Source organism: Chenopodium quinoa, unplaced genomic scaffold, assembly GCF_001683475.1.
Source record: "Chenopodium quinoa cultivar QQ74 unplaced genomic scaffold, ASM168347v1, whole genome shotgun sequence".
NCBI classification, from domain to species: Eukaryota; Viridiplantae; Streptophyta; class Magnoliopsida; order Caryophyllales; family Amaranthaceae; genus Chenopodium; species Chenopodium quinoa.
This window is the reverse complement of record NW_018744697.1, coordinates 766,766-785,418: the sequence shown is the minus strand read 5'-3', so window position 1 is coordinate 785,418 and position 18,653 is coordinate 766,766.

Here is an 18,653-nt window from a genome sequence, read left to right as displayed (position 1 = left end):
AAAAAGTAGGGCTTCAATTTTTTAACAGCCATGAAGAGTGCAAGACCAAATTTCTCCACTAAGGGATACCTCAACTCGGCATTTTTCAGTACATGACTGACAAAGTAGACCGGGAGCTGACAGCCGTCTCTTTCAGCAAGGAGAACAGCGCTTAACGCATGATCAGAGACGACCAGGTACATGTAGAGTACTTCTTTGGGCAAAGGGCTGACCATCCTTGGCAAGGAATGCAAGTGAACTTTCAATTTCTGGAAGGCCGCCTCAGCATCCGGCCCCCATTCAAACCTTGCCTTTTTCTTAATTGCCTGGAAAAAGTATATGCATTTGTCGCCTGATCGGCTTAGAAATCTTCCCAAGGCCGCCAGACAACCTGTTAACTTCTGAACCTCTCGGATGGTACGAGGCGACTGCATGTCAATGACCGCCTGCACCTTCTCAGGGTTCGCCTCTATTCCTCTCTGATTGATAAGGAATCCGAGAAATTTCCCAGACTCAACTCCAAAGACACATTTCTTGGGATTGAGCATGACATGGTGCCGCCTGAGTGTAGCGAAAGTTTCTCGGAGGTCCGACAGATGATCTTTCTGAAGTTTAGACTTGACAATCATATCATCAATATATGCCTCGACATTTCTCCCAATTTGATCAAAGAACACAATGTTTATCATTCGCTAGAAAGTGGCCGGGGCATTCTTAAGACCAAACGGCATGACCGTGTAACAGTATAACCCCTGATCAGTGACGAAGGTCGTCTTCTCCTGATCTTTCTTCCATAAAGGAATTTGATGGAAACCAGAGTAGGCGTCCATAAAGCTCATCAAAGCATGGCCGGCTGTTGAGTCGACCAGGTTATCAATTTTAGGCAGAGGGTAACTGTCTTTGGGGCACGCCTTGTTTAAGTCTGTGTAGTCTACACACATTCGCCAGGTGCCATTCGGCTTTTTAACAAGCACCACATTTGCAACCCAGTCTGGGAAGTAACATTGCCGAATGAACCCTGCATCAAGTAATTTTTTAACTTCGGCGGCTGCCGCCTGACTTCTTTCTTCGCCATGGTTCCGCTTCTTCTGCCGTACCGGCTTCTTTTTCGGATCCACGGCCAGTTTATGTACCGCCAGATCAGGACTAATGCCTAGTATTTCATGGACTTCGAATGCAAAGATGTCCTTGTATTCTTTCAATAGTTTGTGAAAGTCGTCACCCAGGACTCTTAGAGCAGTCGTCCCAACTTTGACTGTTCGGTCAGGACGCGAGTCGTCTAAGATCAGGTCCGTATGCTCACCAGCCGGCTGAGGGCGGAATTCATCCGACCGCTCCTCTGCCAATGATTGCTATTTTCTGTCTTTTCTTGCGGCCCCCGTCTGGGCCGCCTTTCTCTTCTTGCCTCCTGCTTCTTGAACAGGCGCACTCTCCTTGACATTGTCAAGGTCTGTTTTTCCACCACTTGACCCAGTGGCCATAAAAGTGGGCTTGACATCCGAGAGATAGCACTCTCGGGCCATCCTCTGATCTCCCCTTAGGGACCCGACTGTTCCATTATCCCTCTCAAACTTGAGCAACATAAGAGATGGGATTATAACAGCCTTGGAATTATTTAGGGTTGGTCGTCCCAGAACCATGTTGTAGGCCGAGAGTTCTTTTACTACCAGGAACCGGACTACCATGTGTCGTCCTTCCCCTTTTTCGCCCAGGCGGATGGGTAGATCCACTCGGCCCACTGGGTGGACGACTCCTCCTCCAAACCCTACTAAAGGGTGGGATGCCGGATGTATGCAATCAGTCTGATATTTTAGTTTCGACAGACATTTGCTACTGATGAGATCTGAGGAGCTTCCGGTATCTATGAGGATTCGGCCAACTCTCTGGTTGGCCACTTTACATTCAATAACGATGGGGTCGTCATGCGGCCCTCTTACCCCTCCTAGATCTTCTTCAGTGATGACAATCTCAGGAAATGAATATTTGGAGGGTCGTTCTTGGTGAACGGAATTTACATCTAACCGTCTGATATTGTCTTTGTTGCCCCTAATAGTGGGGCCGCCTCCTGAGAAGCCGCCTGCAATGGTGTAGACGACTGCATCATCTGTATCGGAGCTGTCGGCCTGTTGATTCTTTTTGGTCGACTGCTTTTTTGAGGAAGTGTTCCCCGTAGATTTCTTGACATAAGTGTCAAGATCACCTTGCTCAGTCAGGCGGTCCAGATACCGCATGAGACTGATGCATTCATTGGTGTGATGACCAACATCTTCATGATAATCACAGAATTTTTCGTGGTTCCGATTGTTTGCAGAACCCTTCATGGGGACCGGCTTCTCAATTGAGATCCGTCCCTTGATTTCCTTTAGGATAAATTGGCTATCCTTGTTAAACGCATATTTTAGGGAGTATGGTTATTTACACAACCAGTCGGCAGGTTGTCGAACCATTGTTGTGCGATTCCTTTGAGAGTCGCTGGGAAACACTTGCACCAAGTGGGATCATCCAACCCTTGAAGGTACATCAGGTTGGTGAATGCCATCAGATGGTCTTCTGGGTTAGTAGTGCCGTCATAGGCGCCTACTAATACATTTTTCACTTTGGCCGGTTAAGCGGCTTCAGTAATTTCCTTGGAGAAGGCCGACGGCTGTTCACCAAGTCTAAGAAACCGTAGCTGCCAGTCCATAGGTTGGACATTTTTTGCTGCATGTCCACCAAACGGAGGTGGCTGTAAAAAATACTGTTGTTGCGGTACAAACGGTAAGTTTGGTACCGCCTGGTCGCTATGAAAGCCGGACTGACGGGAGGTGCCGCCTGACTGACTCTCATGATACGACTGAGTATGCCTCATCGAGGTATTTCGCAGACTGTCTTGGAATTTTGAAGTAGATGCCGACTCTGACAATCGGTCACTCTTCTTCTGCTCTAGCAGTAGCCGAGCGTCTGTGTATGTTTTCCTCGACCCGTCCGCCTGAATATGACGAACAGGTTTCCTATTTCCTGGAGTAGGGAAACGGTATTTTGTGAAGTCAAGGGCAGGTGGATCCCATTTCCTAGATTTAGGATGAGGGGTCGCCTCTCGCCCTTGAACTGGTTTCCTCTTCAGTGAAGTGGAGGGTTTCTTAGCCGACTGCTCCTTGCCCAGAGCAGGCGGCTTCTTGTTGATCAACTCTTGAATTTCTCCCTTGAAGTCCCTCATGAAGGTCATGAGTTCGCGGTGCGCCTGCTGGCTCGCTTCCTGTATGAAGATGTTCTCGTTCCCTCCTTTCGGTATGACGGGTACGTCGGGCCCTTAGGGTCCCGTCTGAAGCTGTGTGAGCTTCAACTTCAAATTCATTCTCAGTATCGTGGTCCGACTGAACTTGAGGGTCGTCTAGGGGACGCCTCTCTTCAGGAGTCGGTACAGACGTGGATGCCATCTTAGAAGTACTCTCCCCACAGACGGCGCCAAATGTTTCGGGGTTTTCTGATGTCCTGCGGGAGAGTTACAATTCCGAGACTGGAACCGGACGCCTGTACCTGCAAAACAAACGGATGCTCCGGATGATTGGAGATCCGCCTCCAACGGTCAAGTTAGTACTTGATTAAGGAGTAATTAATGCGGAAATTAAAGTGATTGGGTCTCTCTAGGTGAGAGTGTTTAATGTGTGTAATCTGCTTTTTAGCATGTTATCTCCTTTAATGAGGATTAAGGGAGGTATTTATAACCTCGGGAAACGTGTCAATCTAGGTTTAGGTTAACCTTGGGCTGATTGAGCTTCCCTCGGGAGTTGGGCCTAGGTGACCGGTTATCCCAGGTGTCATGGGAAGGACACATGTCGTGTCGTAATTGGTCCATAGTGGTCGGATCATTGCTTGACACGTGGCAGGCTCCTATTGGCCCATGTGACGGACACATGGCGGAACCTGATTGGTCCACTTGTCAGATGGTGATTGGTGGGGAAAAATCCCCTAATCAGATAGAACATGGATTTAAGCACTCCAAATATTAAATACTCAACTCGACCAATAATGGCGATGAAAGGTGTTCATCAACGGGTTTGGTTTTGGGGAGACATTTTTAGGTGTCTACAGAAGCCCCCACTTTGACTGAGTTTGTAGAAACGTCAGTTTCGAAAACGATAGTCAAAGTAGCCGATAGGGACAGAGAATGATTAAAGACGTTCTGCGATCCTAAATCATTCTGTATACGCCGATACCTGTAGAAAAATGTTAGTTCTACAGATAAAAGAGTAAAGGGATAGAATGCTTATCTAACACCAGTGTATTGGTGGCAAATGAGCTTGGTAGCTTCCTATGCTTGAAGGAATCCACCGGATGACGTCTGTTGAAATGCTTTCCATGCCTGAGGAAAGCCGACTCAGGAGTGTTGTAGTTTTCTAAGCCTGAAGAAACCTACCGGATAATACTTTCCATGCTTGAGGAAAGTCGACGTATGAATTTGGTGTCATTCTATGCTTGAAGAAATCCACCAATGGTGCTTTCCATGCTTGAGGAAAGCCAACTTGGCGGTTTCTATACTTGAAGAAAAATCCACCGATAACGCTTTCCAAGCTTGAGGAAAGCCAACTTGGCGGTTTTCTATACTTAAAGAAAAATCCACCGATAACGCTTTCCAAGCCTGAGGAAAGCCGAGTGATGAATATGGTGTCATTCTATGCTTGAAGAATTCCACCGATAATGCCTTCCATGCTTGAGGAAATCCGATTTGGCGGTTTTCTATACTTGAAGAAAAATCCACCGGATAATACTTTCCATGCTTAAGGAAAGTCGAAAGATGATGAGATTGCAAGTCTCTGTGTATCGAGAACCTTGCGTCATGAAATGAAGGTGGTCCGCTTGTCCCCGGACGTGGGCTGTAGATGGTCCGCTTGTCCCCGGACGTGGGTTGTAGATGGTCCGCTTGTCCCCGGATGTGGGTTGTAGATGGTCCGCTTGTCCCCGGACGTGGGTTGTAAATGGTCCGTTTGTCCCCGGACGTGGGGTGTAGATAAGACCTGCAAAAATAAATTTGCCAATGGACTCGTATATACTGTGATTGACTTGACCACTTACTTGACCAAGTTTGACTTGATGTGACATGACATGTGTATGACTTGTGAGTGTGTGTGTGTGTGTGTGTATATATGTGTGTGTGCAGACACAAGCAAACGAAGATGCAAAAGCAAAAATTTTCCGTCAATTTTTGTCATGAGTGGAGGGTACCGACTTTCTCCCGAAAAAGAAAGATGTGAAAACTAATCTTTTATTTTTGAACTTCCTTCCAAAAGAAAAGACGCGAAAAAAGGAAAGAAGTTTTGAGCTTCCTCGTTGAGCAAGACAAAATGAATCGCATGGATTGAATTGCTTTTCTTGAAAGTAATGTATTCATGATGCATGTCCTTAGGCTAGGAGGCTAAGGAAAATTACATCATGTGACACGATAGATGAATTAACTTAGGTCTTGGAGCTAAGCATCATTTATGGTGTAAAGAAACGATCTTGAACGTCACTTAGGTCTGGAAGCTAAGCACGTATACAGATGAAGTGATTATTGCATAATGAACGTTGCTTAGGTCAAGGAGCTAAGCACAATATGCTTTGTATGATTAAAAATCATTGATATATAAATGTTTCTCAGCACATTATGCGATGCATGAAACAATGAATATTGCTCAGGTCAGGAAGCTAAGCAAGTATACAACGTTTCTTCTAAAGAATGTTATCTTGAAAGATGATGAAGCATGCGCAGTAAGGAAATAAGATATCATGATAAAGGGTTCCTAAAGGGAAGGATGATATGGATAGGAATGTGTGAGTGAAGTGTGTGAATGTGATACTAAGGCTGGCTGCAAGGGTTATGGCGATGGAAAGAGATGTGAGAAGAGTCAAAGATGATGACTCTTTAGGATGGGTAAGCTAATGTGATGTGGGTTCAAGCCCCCAAGTCTAGCTCTAATTGGGTAGGGATATAGAGATAAGCATTGGATATTCTTTGACTCGATCATGCATAGATATGAATATGAATGTGGCCGCACCTCAATGTGAGGTTGCCTACATATCCGTTAGGAATCAGGCCGAACGTAGCTCTAACTAAACTTTGCACAAGTGTATTTACACCTCAAAGAGGTCTTTCAAGGGTTGTAATGTGGTTAAGTTGATGGTTTAAGGAAGATAGAGGTAAAAGGCTCAAGACCCGAGAGAAGCCCCCAAGATGTGTAATTGTGAATTTGAGAAATTTGAATTTTGCAAGTTTATTTTCAACATTTTTTTTTTGCTTTGCCTTTTTTTCATTCTTTTTAAATCAATGTAGGCAATCTCATATCATGCGGTCCATCACTCACTTAGCATTCATGTTTCTCAGGCACGGTACCAAGCACTCGATGAGAGACGCAATTTGAAACATGTTCATATCAAAGACATTGGAACATTTGCCTTTAGACATTGTTTTATTGTTACTTTGTTGCTTTTTTTTTTTTTACTTGCTTTTTGAATGTTATACAATTACACATCTTCCAATCCCAGGGTTAAGTAAATGTGGGCTGAAGAAATGAAGGTCGAACGTTAGACGAGGCTCAAAGTGGTTGATGAAGAAATGGAATGTGATTGAATGGTTAACAGGGAATGACAGGGTTGCAAAGGTGCCTCAAGTCATTGGTGTACCTTGTGTTTAGTTCGGTAATTGATTTTTTTTTTTTTTTGTTTGAGAATGAATGAATGAATGAAAAATTCTATGATCGAGTTGTAAAGGAAAATTTCTCATTTTATTAATGGAAAAGGTGAACGAAACACATGAAACATATAAAGTGGAAAACCTATGCTAGACATGAATGGGGGAATGGAGAAGAATGATAAAGAAAGAAATCATGAAATCTTTCACGAAGGATCTGTGTGCCTTGTATTCATTACTTCTTGCCGCCTGGAGGGACAGGAAGTTTGTTTGCATCCATCAAGTCTTGAATGACGTCCTTCAAATTCCAACATTGCTCTGTAGTGTGGCCCCTTCCTTGATGGTACTTGCAATAGGCATTGGGATTCCATTTAGCTCTCCTTTCTTCAGGTTTTGGCTCTGGAAATGGTCCAATAGGCGTGATCAAGCCTTGACCGTAAAGGCGATCAAAGGCCGCATCATAAGTCAATCCTAAATGAGTGTAAGTTCTTTTCTTCTTGGGCAATGGAGCATCAAGAGCTAACACTTCATTGATATCAACTCGGCTTATATTGTTGGTAGTATTTTCGTGCTTAGAAGACGAAGAAGAAGGATGGTCGTTCTTCTTGTTTTTCCAAGTGTTATTATTGTTACTACCAGCAGTCTTTATTAGCTCATCCTCGATATTGATGCCGATGTCGTATACAGCTTCGAAAGTGTTCAGTGGAAGAAATTTGAGATGTTCCCTATATTTATGAGTCAGATTTTGAATACAGAGGCGAACCATCTCTCTTTCTTTGGGAGGATCTACCAAGAGTGAAGCTGTTTCCCTCCACCTGTTCAGGTAAGTGGTGAAGCCTTCATTCACTTTCTGTTTGAGAATGGAGAGTTCACGTTCAGAAGTTTTGGTTTGAATGTTACACTTGTAACGATTCATGAAACTGTCGGTGACATCTTGCCAAGTCGCAGTATGCTTGGAATCTAAGGAATAAAACCATTGTTGGCAAGCATGTTCTAAGGAGAGAGGGAACACCGTAGGAAAGAGTGTTACGTCCAATCCCTTAAGAGCCATGGTTGCAGAGAACACCTTCAAATGGAATATTGGATTGTCAGTAGGCTTGAACTTTGGAATATCAGCAGTGGAGAACTTTTCAAGGAGTCTGTCCTTCACATCCAAAGGAGTGGGAGGCCGTTCCACATAAGTGAAATCCTCAAAAATCTTACTCATTTGTTCCTTCAGTTTGTCAAGGGTGGAAACAGTGACCTTGTTTTGTTCCATGGTAGTGACCCTAGTGGTAAGGGTTTGGATCATGGAAGACAGTGCCTCGATGGATTTTTTGATGTTATCAATATCTTCTTTAGTGGCCATTGTAAGGTGACGAGTAATGGAGATGGCAATGTTTCCTTTGAACGCCTATTAGATCTGAGAGATTGTTGCGGTAATGACTCGAACCGTATTAATCTATCTCTGTTCCTTGACCAAGTACTGTGAAATAAAATAATTCACTTAATTGTTTGACTCATTGCTCAAGAAAGGAAAGGAAGGAAAAAAAATAGACATTTGAAAACAGGTGAGAAAACTCCACTCATTTTTTATTATGACGAAAAAAAGGGTGCATGAACCTAATACGATCATAAACGACCTGGTGCACGACTCGAGTCGGAACATAAAGAAAGTGTGTGGACTATACTTGACTCGTGAGTGACTAAGTGATGTTATAAGACTTGTGGTATGATAGTATGGCTAGACATGTGAACAATAACCAAAATGACTGACGCGAGGACCAAATTAACACGGAAGACTTAAAAAAAGGCTGACTGGACTTATTTCAAGGGCACCGTGACACGGAAGACTGTACCGTGTCACGTGACGAGCGGCCGTGACGCGGTGTTTTTTTTTTTTCTGCAGGTCCACCGCGCCACGGAGAACTGTGTCGTGGCACGGGAATGTTTACCGCGCCACGGGAAACTTCACCGTGCCACGGGAAACTCCCCCGTGCTACGGTGGATGCTAACGTGGCTGACAAGCGCACATTAGGGCGCACTTTAAGGCATATAAATGGGTGATTTTGGATGTATTTAGGCCCGTTTTGGTCGTTTATTGCCTTGTTACACTCGTTTCCTTCATATTATGTGCTTCACGGGTTTCGGTCTGTTTTTGGTGTGATAACAGGTATAGTTGACCAAGTTATGTCGAGTCCCGAACCATTGGTGCGTAATCAGGCTATTATCGATCCTAGTCCACCAAGCTAAGGCTTTGCTGCGGTTCTCAAGGCCTTGAAAGGCAAGTTAAGTAGCAGGCAAGGCAGAACAGTTCACAAATATGACACCTGTTCACTATTTTGCTCACAACTTTCGGTATACAAATGATAATGGAGTGATTCTAATTGCATTGGAAAGTAGACTTGAAGAGCATTCCAACGATATATTGCACGCCTTAAACAGAGCTCTGGATAAGAAGTTATGACTGTTTTAAGAAGACCAAAGTGCCTGCAACCTTCCTGCCTATGCTGCACGGCCGTGCCAGATTCAGCACGGCCGTGCCAGGCATTAGCACGGCCGTGCCAGATTCAGCACGGCCGTGCCAGGCATTAGCACGGCCGTGCCAAGCCAATTTCCATGCCCGTGCCAGTGCCAGATTCAGCACGGCCGTGCCAGATTCAGCACGGCCGTGCCAGGCATTAGCACGGCCGTGCCAATTTGAAGAAGAAACCCGGTTTACTTACTGACAAGCTAGCACGGCCGTGCTAAATACAGCACGGCCGTGCTGATCCAGGGTTAACTGCGCGCTTGACTTCTCCGAATTAGAAGACGTATATAAGGCCCAACTTTAAGAGGATTCCGGAGACACTTTTTAGAGATAGTTTTGAGAGCTTTTGTAGAGAGTTATTGGAGAACGTTCTTAGTATTAGAGATTCATTAGTTTTCTTAGAGAATTTCCTAGAGATTTTAGTTTTCTTGGATTGATTTGAAGCAAGATTTGCGAAGGTTCTTTGTATTATTCATTGACGACGGATATCAAAGTTCTGAACTTTTCCATTGATTCGCATCAATACAATTGGTATTATTCATTCTTGTTTATTAATCAAGCTTTATTATTCCTTAATCAGAATTCATGTTTATATCTATTATGCTTTTGGAATTCATTATTGCTTTGATTATGAATATGTGTGAGTAGTCTCCTAGCTAGGGTTTCGGGATGAAACCCGGCCTAGGTAATCTATGTAATTGAGGATTGATTTTGATAAACGGATTGTGATTAAATTGATTATATGCGATTGCATGTTAATTCATTATAATAGGAGTAGCTAACCTAGAATCTTGAGTTTGATTGCATGATATTCTTGATTTGAACAAGAGATTGTGAATTGAGTATTTCATTATTGAATGTGGTTTGATTATGTATCGAGTAATGTTAAGTGCATGAGAAATCCAAGCTTAGTATTGCCCGTTGTCTTCCTATCACATGATATTGATCAGACTTATAGTCTTTGCATATCCCGTTTGTCTCTGTGATTCCTTGTTGCTTAGTTACCAATGGTTAGGCGGATTCCCGTTCTCCCTAGTGTCTTAGTTTATTGATTTATTCCATCTTATTAGTAGTATTTTAGAACACCATTTTCCATTGATTTCGAACTAGCTTAGGTTTAAGATTGATTTGCAATTACTCTCGTTCCTCGTGGACCGAACCTTTATTTGCCATTGTACTTGGTTATAGGGTGTTCGTATAAGTATTGTTTGATTGAGAATTAGATTGTAGCGACCGATTTAACCCCTGTCAAAATGGCGCCGTTGCCGGGGAGCGGTGTTTGTTAATTGCTTTTTGATTTCTTGAGTCTAGTTCATCGTAAAAATCACAAAAAGATTTTTCCCTTTTGGCTACACTTGTAGCCCTGCTATTTAATTGGTTTGGTTAGTGTGTATGCGCAGGTCTAAACAGAGAGAATTAATACCCTTCGATCCAGAAATCGAAAGAACTTTGAAGAGCAATCGTAAATCTCGATTGACGTCATCAAACTCTCAAGGAAAGGAACACAACACACAACAGGTTCCAATGGCAGACATACCGCGCCAACCTAATCGGCTAGCACCACGACCCCTTAAGGAGTTGGGAACTCCTGGGGCGTATAGAGCTTCAAGTGGGATTGCTCCACCCATTACTGAGGCCAATGATTTCGAGATCCGGCCGGCTATGATCACCCTCATTGAGAGAAGGCAGTTTAGTGGTGCCAAGCATGAGAGCCCTTTGGCTCATTTGAACGAATTTGAGAAGTACTGCAATACCATCAAGGTTAATGGGGTGAATCAAGAGTTCGTGAGATTGAAGCTTTTCCCCTTTTCACTTATTGGGAGAGCTCTCGAATGGTTAGAGAAGGAGGTGAAGCCGAACTCTCTACACACTTGGGATGATGTCACGACAGCATTTTTGGGAAGATTCTATTCTCAAAAGAAGACGGCCAATGCTAGAGCCTTGATTCAAGGGTTTCGGCAAAGGAGTGGGGAGTCGATCTATGAAGCATGGGAAAGGTACAAGGAGTACCAAAGAGAGTGCCCACACCACGGAATCCCAACTTATCAAGTTTTACATATTTTCTATGGAGGATTGAGTCCTCAAGGGAAGACAAGTTTGGATGCGGGAGCAGGTGGCCCACTAATGAACAAAACTGAAGAGCAAGTCATAGATATTATCAAAGATGTGGTACGACACCACATGGATTGGCAAGACGGCGAGCGAGATGCTGTGAACAAGAGTGGAGGAGCGGTCTATTCAGTGGACCACCTCAATGCCATTAGCAACCTGACATCACAAATTACGAACCTCGAGAAGGAGATGTCAGTGATTAAAGCCAAGCTCGATTCCGTGCCATTGCAAGATCTTCCCTCCCAATCTAAGGGGAGAGGTATGAATCCTAATCCTTCCGTTTCTAATATGCCTGTAGGATGTATTTTCTGTGAAAACTGTGGGTCTTATGATCATTATACTAATGCTTGTAATTTTGATCCCTCATATGATCCTAATAATAATGATGGTAATAGATATAATAATGAATAGGTCAATGCTATGTCTTATGATAACGGACCTAGGAATGACAATAATAGATATCTGCCACCTAATCAAAGAGGGAACAATTATAATCAGGGAGGTAATGATTTTGATTATCAAAACCAGTGGGGAAATAGGGGCCAAAGGGACCAAAATTCCCAAGGACCCTATAATCAACATGGTGGTTTTGGAAATCAAAACCAATACCAACAGGGTAATCAAATGAATCATAATTCCCAAGGGCAATTCAATCAAGGGGGAAACGGCATTAATAACAGGGGAAACTGGAATAATAATAAGGGGTACTCTAATCAAAATCCCCAACAATCTAATGTGCATGGTTCCCGAGCTACAAATGATAATTATTATGCTCATGGACCACCACAGAGATCTAGCTTGGAGGAAATGATGGAGTCCCAGGCCAAAATGTTCAACACTTTTATGTCCACCACTGATAAAAAGTTTAGTGAAGTGATGACACATAATAAGATGCTTGAAACCCAGATTTCTCAGTTGGCTAGTGCTATAAAAGATGGGGTTGGAGTTTTAAAACTACCGCCTCAAGGTATTGACCCTAAAAACTCTGTAAATGCTATCACCACTAGGAGTGGAAAGACATTGAGGGGGAGCGATGAAGTAGTACCCCCTAGGAGTCAACCTGTGACTCCACCTATCACTGATAATGTTGTAGGAAGTGAGGATGAGAGGACCAGAGAAAAAGATAAAATTAATGAGGTCCCAAAGGAACAGGTGGGAGCACAAACCAATGAACCCGACCTATTACATAGACTCCCCTACCCCCAAAAATATGTGAGACATAAGCTAGATGCCCAATTCGGGAAGTTTTTAGAGACCTTGAGAGAAGTCCACCTTTCTATACCATTCACTGATGCTATCAAGCAAATGCCTAACTATGCTAGGTTTTTAAAAGATATATTGAGTGGTAGAAGAAACTGTGAAGGGGTAGAAACTGTTAACCTCACTGAACACTGTAGTGCTATAATAATGAACAAAATGCCTCCTAAGTTAGGAGATCCGGGTAGCTTTTCAATCCCTTGTGCTATAAACAAAATGAATATTGATAATGCTTTGTGTGATCTTGGAGCTAGTGTTAGTCTCATGCCATATTTTGTTTATCAACGATTAAATATAGGAGAACTTCTTCCCACTAACATATCCCTTCAATTAGCCGATCGATCGATCAAATTTCCAAAGGGTAAAGTGGAAGATGTTCCCCTAAGGGTGGGGAAGTTTGTCATACCTGTTGACTTTGTGGTCCTAGATATGGATGAGGATGTTCATATACCTATAATTCTAGGACGTCCTTTCCTAGCTACTTCGGGGGCCCTTATTGATGTAAAGGGTGCCAAGATTTCATTGAAAGTAGGAAAGGAGGTTTTAGATTTTGATTTAAATAAAACTATGAAATATCCTTGTTCTAATTCTGATAATTGCATGATGGTTGACACTGTTGATTCCATTGTCTCTGATATGCGTAACGAATTATTCTATACTAATCATGATTTTGAGTTGAATGAGAACAAGGAAAACAGGGACATGGAGAAGCAATTTCTAGATGCATTAGATGTGGCCACTGCAAAGGAGGCTAATGAAGCACCAAAGGTAAAGCTTAAACCCCTTCCAACACATCAAGGAAGGGTTTCCCCTGTGTTTGTAGTACCTAAGAAAGGGGCGGTGACTATTGTCAAGAATAAGAATGGTGAGCTTATCTCCACTGCAATGGTAAGTATTGATTATGGGTAACCTGTAATCCATGTGTTGCGTCAAGCTAATGACGTTAAAGAAGCGCTTCCGGGAGGCAACCCGAGACCCAGTCAATGAGGTACTTTTCTCTTTCCCTTTTTGCCTTCTAGGTAGTCTCTCGATGCCTGACATTGAGGACAATGTCTATACTAGCTTGGGGGGGTGAATGGTTTCCTTGTTGATTTTCCCTTGTTTTTCTTCATATTCCTATAAAAAAATAAACAAAAAAACGAGTTTCTTTTGGTTTCTTTTTGGTTTGTTTCTATCTAACCTGTGCAGATATGAAGACTCATGGAGGTAGCATTAGGAGCTTCGCCGCATCTCATGTTGTCTTAGTGTGTTTTCAAGAAGCATTTGGTGAAATCTTTCCCTTTTTCCTTTAGTTTTTTTTTGTTTTTGTGTGCAATATAGAAAAAGCTTCTGTTATGAGAATGTGTAGTCTAGTTTATATGATTTGCCTCATAGTCTTTTCCTATATTTTTGGATCGTGATAAACTTGTCTAATTGCATAAACTTTTGGAATAATGCTCATATTTGGATTCGAAACGTGAATGAATGTGTGTGGAATATCTATTTCTACTTAAGCCAGTGATGAATACACAGTTTGAGTCTATTGTTGATCAATGTAGACGAGTCTAGGCGAAGGTAGTTGGTTAGAACACTTTTGTCATGTGAAACTCTATGCCTTTGGGCTGTGGTAAGATGGAGTCGCTTCCCATTTGTGGATTTGATCCCCTTAATTGGTAGTTGCTTTGTTTTTGAATCCCGTGAGGTTTTATTGTTCTAGCCTTCATCATTCTTCTTGAGTGGCATATTTGGATCCTTGATTACGCATGTTTCGATCTTTGTGTTGACTTGTAGCTCCCAAGACCGACTTGACACTTTTAAGGGAGGAAGAGGGCACCTTTTTCATTTTTCTTATTCTTGTTCCTTTTGTTTTGTTACAAATTAATTTTCTTTTTACATCATCTTACTTGCTAACCATGTTGAGCCTTTAATTCCATTCTTGGTTACCCATGTTACAAACCCGATGGCCGATGTTTTACCAACCCTTAGTTGTGAAGCGTTTACCTCGCAAGGTTTGTTTGAGCTTATTGTGTATAAATCAAGAATAATGATCGATAGTTGGTTTGAGCAAGTTTGAAAGTGAGCTTAATTGTAAAGATGTAATATGAAAATTTGTTTTTGAAAAAAAAAACAGAAAAAAAAAGAAAAGAAAATCAAAAAAAAAAACGGAGAAAAGCCGTCCGAATTGTGAAAAAGGCGAGGACATATGAATAAAAGCTTTGAAGTTTGAAAAAGGTGATTTGAGTGTGTATAACATAGAGAGTTTGGGATGTGTAAAAGTGTGATCAATGTTTATTGTGGAATGTGAATTGCATCTTTTGAACTATTGTTTTTGAGAATTGTGATTCTTGCGCTTCATTTAGGATTTAACCCCTGTCAGTGGCATGGATTTTTTTTTTGCTGTAGGTCCACCGCGCCACGGTGGACTGTGCCGTGGCACGATACTATTTACCGCACCACAGGAAACTCCACCGTGCCACGGTGGATGCTGACCTGGCACGGGATATTTTTTTTTTTTATAAAAAAAAAAATATAATTTTGAAATTCAACTTGTTTATTTTTAAAGGGAGGATACCATCCGACTAACTCCGAAAAAAAAGACACAAAAAACAAGACTATCCTAAAATACGGTCAAAAAGTAGTGCACGATTAAGGAAAAAAGTGTGTGAACACGATATGTGAGTGATTAGGTGAGGTTATGGACGCGTGTTTTGACCGTACAGCTAGACATGACACCAAACCGGACACCGCATCCACATACGTACGCACAAGAATCAAAAAAAGACTAACAGGACATTTTACTTGGGAACCGTGTCACGGTGCAGACTGTCGTAACACGGTGCAGTCTACCGTCAGACGGTAGAAAGCCCCGTGTCACGGCACTGTTCACCGTGGCGCGGCAGAACATGCCGTGACACGGTGCAAAGTTCCAAGTCATTTTTGTAATTTTTCCAAATTTTAAATGATTTTATGTCCGTACTAATTACTATGTGAGAATAAAAACACTCGGTCATGGGTTAAACAAAAGAGTAAACACATGGGTACTAATTACCAAATAACCACATAGCATTTAGGTACGATGATGTAAAAAAGTTCGCAACCTAGAGTCAAGATCTATGTTCAACTATTGGTCAAGCTTTGGGTGTCAAAAGGGTACCATGGTTAAGAGTTTGGACGCGTTAGCAAGGCAGCCTCCCTTGAGGGTGTATGCCAACGGGCGGCTCCGCGAGTTCATGATGAAATCGAACTCGACTCCATGGTTTGGGTGGATTTAATAACTCGGATGAACCCTTATTGCCATGAGCGTTTTTGGGTCGATAAAGCTTAAATCCCCCGGGGCTAAGACGCATGTAGAACACATACGTTTTTTTCAGAAAAATTGAAGGAAGTTGACTGTGCGAAGAGAAAATAAGCCACCGGACTGATTTTAGGACTGCCGTGACACGGAAAAAATTCCCGTGTCACGGTACAGTGCACCGTCTGACGGTGCACTGTATCGTGACACGGCAGAGTTTGCCGTGGCACGGCAGTCAGAAGATCTGACTGGTGCCCTGTTTTTCTTCGTGCGCAACCAAGTTATCCAATTTTTCCTACGGGACAGACCTGAATGCGACGTTAAAATGTCTATGCATATGCAAAAAATGCCAAATTAATCACAGGAATATTTTTTCAAGAATCATTCAAGTCTCATCCACTCATCTTAATTAAATATCGATCACTCAAACTGATAAATAACCAAGAATCCTCCCCAGTGGAGTCGCCAAATTGTAGGCGTCGCTCGAAGTGCGCCTACGTTAAAAGCATGTTGTGAATATGCTTGGCACTCATAGGAAGTGGGAATTGACATAATACGATTAGGGACAAATAAAGTAGGGAGCCGCCAACAAGTTTGTAAGGAACTTGTAAACCGTTCACGGATCATAAAAGGAAACCACGAATAAGGGACAACGATAGGCAACAACAATTGACCCGTGAAGGTTACACCCCATTCATAATCCATGATATTACTAACTCCATATGGTTCGGAACCACGAAAGGAGGATCAGGGATGATGGTACGATGTGAGTCATGGAGTCACATTCGCCCGTATTGGCCTCTACTCGATTCTTATAGTGAAAAGTGATTCCTGTGATCTCAAAGGCATACAAACAAAGATTCAATTTGCTCCAAACTATTATTAAACTAAATTGGTTGTATATTAATGCAACACATAATTCTAAAATTTTTGTGATCACTTGAATTAAACAACAAGATTAAAAAGGAACCTAAACCGGTTGACCAAATTATCTTATTAGGCGTGATTTTCAATTACATATTCCCTTTAAACATGCAATATGGTGATCATAAAAATAATAATAGAATAAACATTAATATTGGAAGAAATTCAACAATAATAGCGTTAGTCAAATTAAATAAAAAATAACCTAATCATGATACTAGCAATAAGAAAATAAAATAAGAGTAATTAAATTAATTAATTACTCACATTCCGCGCGTTCCTTTAAATTTCTACATCATGAATAAACTGTTAGTAACTTCAATAAAAATTATAAGTAAATGGAAATTAAATTAAATTAAAAGTAGAGTTGATTTGGTCCAAACCCTCAGTTATTTGTACCTTTCACGCCTTGGTTTAAGGACGGAACCTCGGGTTAAGTATAGACTCCTTGGAGTGCTTAAGGGAATTATTATGGAAGAATAAGGAGGCTAGAAATTAGGTTAAAGAGGGAGAAGAGAATGATTTTTGGTATAAGGTGAGAGAGAATGATTATTGGTGCCCCGTACATCAGAAATGAGGGGGTATTTATAGAGAAAATGTGTTGAGGGAGCACACGGAACCCTAAAATGATAAAAACCCTAAAAAAGTATCCCGTGACACGGAAAACTGTACTGTGACACAGGAAGTCCCACCGTCAGACGACAAACTTTCCCGCGACACGATACATTTTTAGTGTGACGCGGGAAATTTTCAGAAAACGGGAAAGAAAACGCATTAAGGGTTTACGCGGAAAAGACACAGAATGTCCTGTTACACGGCACAGGTACCGTGACACGGAAGTATCAACCGTGACACGGTACAGTTCACCGTGTCACGGTATGGGAGACGCGGAAATTACACGGAAACAGCTCCGTGTCACTAGGAATCCCACCGTCAGACGGTGTAAATTCCCGTGACACGGTGGAAAATGCCGTGACGCGGGAGTTGTTTAGGTACGAAGAATGCGAATAGGACATGGAATAGCCCCGCGTCACAGCAAGGGCACCGTGTCACGGGGATTCCCACCGTCAGACGGTACAATTTCCCGTGACACGGTGGAATTGCACTGTGCGCGGTGATTCCAGGTTATTACCCGTTTTTAAAACCATCATAACTTTTGATCCGTAACTTGGAATGAGGCATATAATATATAATTGGAAAGTTTATTAAGTCTACTTTCCAATACAATTTTAATCAAGTCAAAATAATATGTATATTTTATGATATGGCCGTTTTAGTGGAAGGGTGTCGGTTTTAGGCCGAGTTTGGTGTTTTGCTCATATCTTTTTTGTTATAGCTCGGAATTGGGCTTATGATATATGGTTGGAAAACTTATTTAAATGCCTATCTAAAAAAATATAATTGGATCAAAATTGTATTGCCATAAAATCAGTTTCTCTCAGTGGACACGAAAGGTGGAAAATAGGTTATGGTTTAGGGAAATGAGCTAGAAATTGGATTGGTTCATGTAATATATTGGATAGAACATGGATTTAAGCACTCCAAAGATTAAATACTCAAATCGACCAATAATAGCAATGAAAGGTGTTCATCAACGGGTTTGGTTTTGGGGAGACATTTTTAGGTGTCTACAGGTCCACAAACACCTTTGTGAGTATTTTCCATAAGGAGTATGGCTTCAGGTTGGTCTATACACAATAAACTTTGACCATTAGGTCCTTTTTTCATAATTGACCATTTAATAGACCATATTGGGCCGCAAGTGTTCGTAAGGCTCGTTGGTCTTTCGATGAAGTATTTTCGGGGTATGTGCCATGGGTAATATATTGGAGGATATGATCATACCAAGGACTGTCTCCTTCAATGCCATTTATTTCCTCTATTGCGTTGCAATATGTTGGTTCTTCTCTTCTATCAATGCATAATGGCATCATATTTAAGTGATCTGGAATGTT